This window comes from Cornus florida, unplaced genomic scaffold (genome assembly GCF_030987335.1).
Source record: "Cornus florida cultivar Cherokee Brave unplaced genomic scaffold, ASM3098733v1 CherokeeBrave_3.0.0_Hap2_Chr05, whole genome shotgun sequence".
Classification (NCBI taxonomy): domain Eukaryota; kingdom Viridiplantae; phylum Streptophyta; class Magnoliopsida; order Cornales; family Cornaceae; genus Cornus; species Cornus florida.
The window spans coordinates 86318852-86325457 of record NW_026775575.1 but is presented as its reverse complement, the minus strand read 5'-3'; the positions used below and the strand labels follow the sequence as shown (position 1 = coordinate 86325457).

The 6606-nt window shown below is 33.2% G+C and overlaps 1 pseudogene; it reads left to right on the top strand.

Moving 5' to 3' along the window:
• The first annotated feature begins 704 nt into the window (after nucleotides 1-704).
• LOC132310312 (protein DETOXIFICATION 40-like) lies at nucleotides 705-6342 on the top strand (annotated as a pseudogene).
• The last annotated feature ends 264 nt before the right edge of the window (nucleotides 6343-6606 follow it).

The following is a 6606-nucleotide window of genomic DNA, read 5'->3' as shown; positions in this document are numbered from 1 at the left end:
CAAGGACTTTCTTGTCATTTTCTTTATAAAAAAAAGAAGAAGATAAATGTAGTGCAACTGGAGAAAAGTGAAATGCGAATATATCTCCCTAAATTTAAAAGGAAAAAGAATCCCAATATACTACATACATCATCATATATAAGTGCAAAAACAAGAATTTGAGAAACACGGGGGAAAAAAAATGAAAAGATAAAATGATAGAACTGTAAAGGGAAAACAAAATTAGGATTTGATTGAAGAAGCATAATGTAACCATTTTTATTTTCAAGGAAATTTAAGGAAGGAATTTGAAGATTTAAAAAAAGAGTAGGAGATAATTTTAACAATTGAAAATTTTAGGGGCATATTATAAATTTATATACAAATATGAAAATATAACCCAAAAATAAATAAATAAATAAAATCGGACCATGGGTCCTGAACCAAACACTAGCTAACACACAAGTAAAAATGACAATTTTGTTTCAGTTTTATTCATATTTTTACTTACGTGCCAGTTAGTGATTAATCGGAAGTAATAATTCTTTTAATAATTTCTTATGTCTCCTGTTGAAAACCATAAACACCTCTTTATATAGAAGTAAAATTGCACCGTTTGACCCTCCCTAGAAGACCACGCAATGATGGGAGCTTGGTGCACGCTAGCCCTTCTATGCATATGAGTTTCATCAGCTTGTTTCTTGCATTATGATCAACAGCTAGGTATGGGAAGTGCAGTGGAGACTCTATGTGGACAAGCATATGGAGCTCACAGATACGAAATGCTAGGCATTTGTCTCCAAATATCAACAATCCTCCTAACTGCAACTGTTGTCCTACTAACTTTGCTCTACATTTTCTCCAAGCCCCTCTTGATATTACTCGGCCAGGCACTGACATTGCCTCGGCCTCGGCCTCGGCCTTGGCCTTGTACGTCTACGGCCTCATTCCTAAAATACACGCATACGCCATAAAGTTCCCAATACAGAAATTTCTACAAGCTCAGAGCATAGTAGCACCAAGTGCTTACATCTCAGCTGCCACAACAGCTCTACATCTGCTGTTGAGTTGGCTTGTGGTGTTGAAGATTGGGCTTGGATTGTTGGGCTCATCTCTGGTGTTGAGCTTGTCATGGTGAGGTGTTGTGGTGGGCCAAATTGTATATATAGTGAAGAGCGAGAGGTGCAAGTACACATGGGCTGGGTTTAGTGTACAGGCCTTCTCTGGGCTTTGGGGCTTCTTTAAATTGTCGTCTGCATCGGCTGTGATGCTGTGCTTAGAGACGTGGTACTTTCAGATTCTGATTTTGCTGGCTGGTTTGCTCGAGAATCCTGAAGTGGCTTTGGATTCCATTGATATTTGGTAAGAAAAATATATTTCTTTATTTTTGAGTTGAGTTATTTATTTAAGAATATTGAAAAATTCAATTGTCATCAAGAAAAACAAAATTTTGGTCGATAAGTCGATTCATTTCAAGTCTAAATATCACATTGGCTATTTTGTGTGAAATTATGTTTATGTTATGTTTGTGAGTCTGGAATTGTCAGTTTGAAATTAAAAGAAATTTAATTAAAACTCCTCTCATCCCAAATTAAATTTGCCCCGATTCAGTACTTTCAAATATAACATTACTCGTCTTAGAGCAACTCCAATGCTCTCTCATTTGGGCCTCTCAAACTCAAAATATGAGAGTTGGGTAAAAAAAGGCCTCTCCAATATGCTCTTATTTAAGCTCTCAAAATTTGAGATTCTCAAATTTCTTCTCATATATGGCAGCTGCCAAATTTTTTTGGCAAGCCTCTCATTTCCCAAAACGGTGCCGTTTCTTACCCATCATCACTCACTCGCATCTCTATATGTATATTATATATATAATATACATATATATTATATATAATATATATAAATTTCTAAAAAAGAAATTATATAAAAAAAATTAATTCACAAATAGTGGTAAAAAAATTATAAATAATTTGTTTTTTTTTTTTTTTTGGTCCTTTTTTGACCAGATATTTTAGATTTGTACTTCTTTTTAATTATGTTTAATTTTAGTTTCCTTCTAATGTCTATAACTTGACTTGGAATGTGCCTAATATTAATATTACTGATGCAAATATAAATGGTGGGAATGATAGTTGAAAAAAAATAATGGTTGTGTTAAAAAATAACATTTTGCATGAAATGTATCATTGGAGCATAATTGCTAAAATGTAACATTTTGGCACTGTAGCACCTGTCAAAATATAAATTTGGCATGCGAAAATAGGTTTTAGCATTGGAGATGCGCTTACAACATGCAATAAGTGATCACAAATGATGTCCTTAATGTTTTCTAATTGATATTAATTTCATTGTTGTAATTGCAGCAATACTATTTGGGGATGGGTATTTATGATCTCAGTTGAGTTCAATGCAGCTACAAGGTCAGTCTCTTACTCTATTTTTATTTTTTATTTTTATTATTATTATTATTATTATTATTATTATTTATTTTATTTTTTTGGGAAAGTGCCGTATAGATATCTTGTATTGAAATGATATGTTGACAATGTTGGAACCGGGGGTATTAAAAACATAAACTTTGGATGAGATTTGAAATAGATTCCGCTAATAATTTTTTACGGATCTCTAGACAAGCGCGTTTCTCTCCGCAAGAAGATAAATGTGGTATATTTACTTTCTGAAATCCGTTTCCGGATGAATGAAAAATTAGCTCCAAAGTGTGGTGTTTTGATAAGCCTAAATGGGTATGCAAAATGTGGGAAGTGTTTGTCCCACATGGAAAAAACGTTGAAACAAATTGAAATTTAAATAAGTTGAGTTTAGGATTTGGGCTTGGGCTTGGGCCTAATTGTAAAGTCCAGATTATTCTTTTTCGGAATTTTGGATTGGTCCTAATTTTGGGTTGGGCTTATTTAAATGGATTTCACAAATGAGTGGGTTTTTTGGGTGGTTGATTTTTTGAATTAAAAAAACTACTTTTTAGTTTTTCTAAAAGGTTACACTTTTTAAATTAAAAAACCATATTTTAGTTTTTCTAAAGGGTTACACCTTTTAAATTAAAAAATCACTTTTAGTTTTTTCAAAGGGTTACACCTTTTTCCGAACCATCATAACCCATGGTTGCATCCACTCGAAAAGGCACATTGCAACCTATTGGAATGGATGGGTTTATTGGTGAACAGACACCATGTGAACCATTGCAACCTATTGGAATAGATGTGTCTAGTAGTGAACAGACACCATATGAACCATTGCAACTTATTGCAATGGTTGTATCCAATAATGAAGAGATACACCCAATCCGAAAAGGCATTTTTGTTTCTATAAATACCCCCCTTTGGATCATTTGCAAGTGGTTCAATTTTCATTTTCTTCTTTCTCCCTCTCTAGATCTAGACTTGAACCCAACCCAAGTGAGTTCAAACCATATGTTAAGTGGTCCGAACCACTTAGACCCTAATCCAATTTTATCAAGCCATATTAAGATTAGTCCGAACCATTTGGTTCGGATTGCACCAAATTCAATATTTATATAGCATAGATGCATTTTTGAGTCAGAGAGAGTATTACACGGAGAAGGTTCGCCGTATCCATGAGTTTGTAGTGCTGCTACTGGTGGATGTAGACCGTTATAGCCTGAGAGATAGACGTCACTGAGTCCGTTAGCATCATAGCGGGGCGAATCTGTCTTAAGGACATAGTATCCAATATTAGCCTCAGTCCAGGTTCTTTATTTATTATTATTATTTTATTAATTTATCTTGCATATTTAATTAAATATAGAGTTGCATATTTAATTAATGATTTCTTAGCATATTGTTAATTATCTCATGACATATTAGTATAAGGTTTGTTATATCTTAAATGTCACATGAAGCATATATTTTACCAACAGATAATGATCATGACATATTGTATTTATGATCTTATGTTTGGTAGCATTAAAATGGTGGTTTGGATTTGGAATTGCAAGAAATTTAGCTAAAACTTTGAAGTAAAATTTCTTCAATTTCAAATTCAAGATGTTAATTCAGTGCTCCCAAATACAAAATTTGGGTATTCTGTTAAATTCACTGTGGCCCTAAAATTATTAGGGATGTCAATTTTTACCGCCCCGTCCCGCCCTTTTAATAACCGATATGAGAACACTTTTTATATCGTTGGGGCGGGTATGGATACAAATTTTGTACCCGTCACGGGTCACGGGGCAGGTAAGGGTTCAGTATACATATCCTAGGGGCCCCGCCCCGCCCCGCCCCACCCCGCTAAGCATATAACTATATTTAATATAAATATAAATATATATATATATATATATATATATATATATATATATATTTAATAACTTATTTTAATAGCTTACCCAGTTACCCATCTCTTACAATCTTAATTTGGGATGTAAACTTGGTATTAAATTTACTTTTGTTTTGGTTATGGTGGAAGTTGGAGCTTAAAATTTCTTGTGATTTGGTTGTATGAAACTTTTATTTTTGTTTATTATGTTCTCTGAATTATATTATGTGCATGTTATTTTTTTATTTTTATTGGGATACATAATTTCATTTATGTTGTGCCATTCCCAGGCTTTCCACATTTAAATAACAGTTCCAAAAAATGGGAGAAAAAAATTTGTTAGTGGGGCGGGCATGAGGGTACAGTATTTCCTAACGAGGCGAGGCTGGACATGAAAATCCAACCCGTTGAGGGTCTCAGGGCGGGTATGGACTTGACAAAAATTAAAAAGGGCGGGACGGGATTTAGGAAAACTCGCTCCAAACCCGCCCCATTGCCATCCCTAAAAATTATACTATATACTAATGGGATTTAAATTAATTGATGAAATGATGAGCAGTGTGAGAGTGAGCAATGAGCTTGAAGCTGGGCATCCAAAATCAGCTGCATTTTCTTTAGTAGCAGTGAATTTGATCTCCTTTATCATCTCTGTGATCGCGGCAATAACTGTGCTCTGGTTGCGCGATGTAATCAGCTATGCATTCAGAGAAGGTGAAATTGTGGCTAAAGCTGTCTCAGATCTCTGTCCACTTCTAAGCATTTCTCTCATTCTCAATGGAACCCGTCTTGTCCGGTATGTATTAGTATTGCTTACAAATTACTAATATGAACTTAATTATATGAAAGTGTATGTGGATTGGAGTATATTTCTTGGGTTGATGTGATATACTGTAAATGTTAACCATGAAGGTGGATGCGGATGGCAAGCTTTTGTTGCATAAGTGAACGTGGGCTGCTACTATGTGATTGGCGTCCCATTGGGTGCATTACTTGGCTTTTACTTCAATCTCGGTTCCAAGGTAAACTAAATCCTAACTAATGTCTGTGTGCGTGTGTGTATATATATATATACATTTTCTTTTTTTTTTGATGTATGGTTAATTTGTGATTTTGCTACAATTTGAAGTTTTTGATGGAAAATGTATTTATGTACCCTAATAGGAGTCATTTAAAAAAAAAATAAAAAGACTAATTATTTATGTATTTTGTAGGGAATATGGTGGGGGATGATAGGCGGCATACTTATGCAAACTATCATATTGATATGGGTCACTTATCTGACAAATTGAAACAAAGAGGTGACTTTATTTATTAATTGTGGTCATTCTTGTAATTATGGATCGCAAATTTCTTTAAACCATGTTCTACTGCAATTTCATACAGTTAAATATAACTTTAGCACATAGCTCAATTAATTCTTATCGTCTCGGTACACCAATAAGTAGAGTGGTATTAGATAGAATTTTTATATGATCTGTATTAGGATAAAAAAATGGTAGCGCTTCATATTGGTCCCCAGTTTACTTATTTATTTATTAAATGTGTTTAATTCTTGTTAATTAAATATCACATAAATTGAATTGCCGGTGGAAGAAGCTTTGAAGAGGTTGAATAAGTGGGATGTTGACAAGAAAGTACCGCTTTTAAAGGACTACTAGAAGAAGAAGCTTCCGTAACCAAAAGTAGCCCAGCATTGAAAATAGGCTTGAATATTGTTTTACTTTTATTTTTACAAGTACACCATATAAATTATAAATATGTTTTGTCTGCGTGTTACAATTTTTTTTTTATTTTTTTTATTGACAAAAAACACACACCATAATGCGGTGTGATAATTCATTGGTAGAGCATGTGATGATTATGGCCAAAGGTTCAGGATCAAATTTGCATTCCATCAACAGTTACTTTAATTTCAAAAATAAAAATAAAAATAAAAAACACACACACACACCCAATTTACATTTGGATTGGGAGATTTGGAGGGACTGGTAAATTGCGCCACTAAAGGGAGACGTGGCCGAGACAGAGATAAATCATAACAATTGAAAAAAATGAAAAAATTTATACGGCGGCAACAATCTAATATTTAATGAAAAGAAAAAGAAAAAAAAAAGAATAATTTTCTTTTCTGCAAAAACTTTCAATGTGGATTTTTTTTCAATACAATTTTATTTAATTTTATGTCAGACAATACTACTATGAGACTCTCATAGACTTACAATTTTTTATTTTCAATTTTATAATTATTGTGTCATAATGCTTGCATATCACGCACTTTCTTTTCTTTTTATTTCTATTTCTATTTTGAATAAGTTATGTCGTTTTCATTAT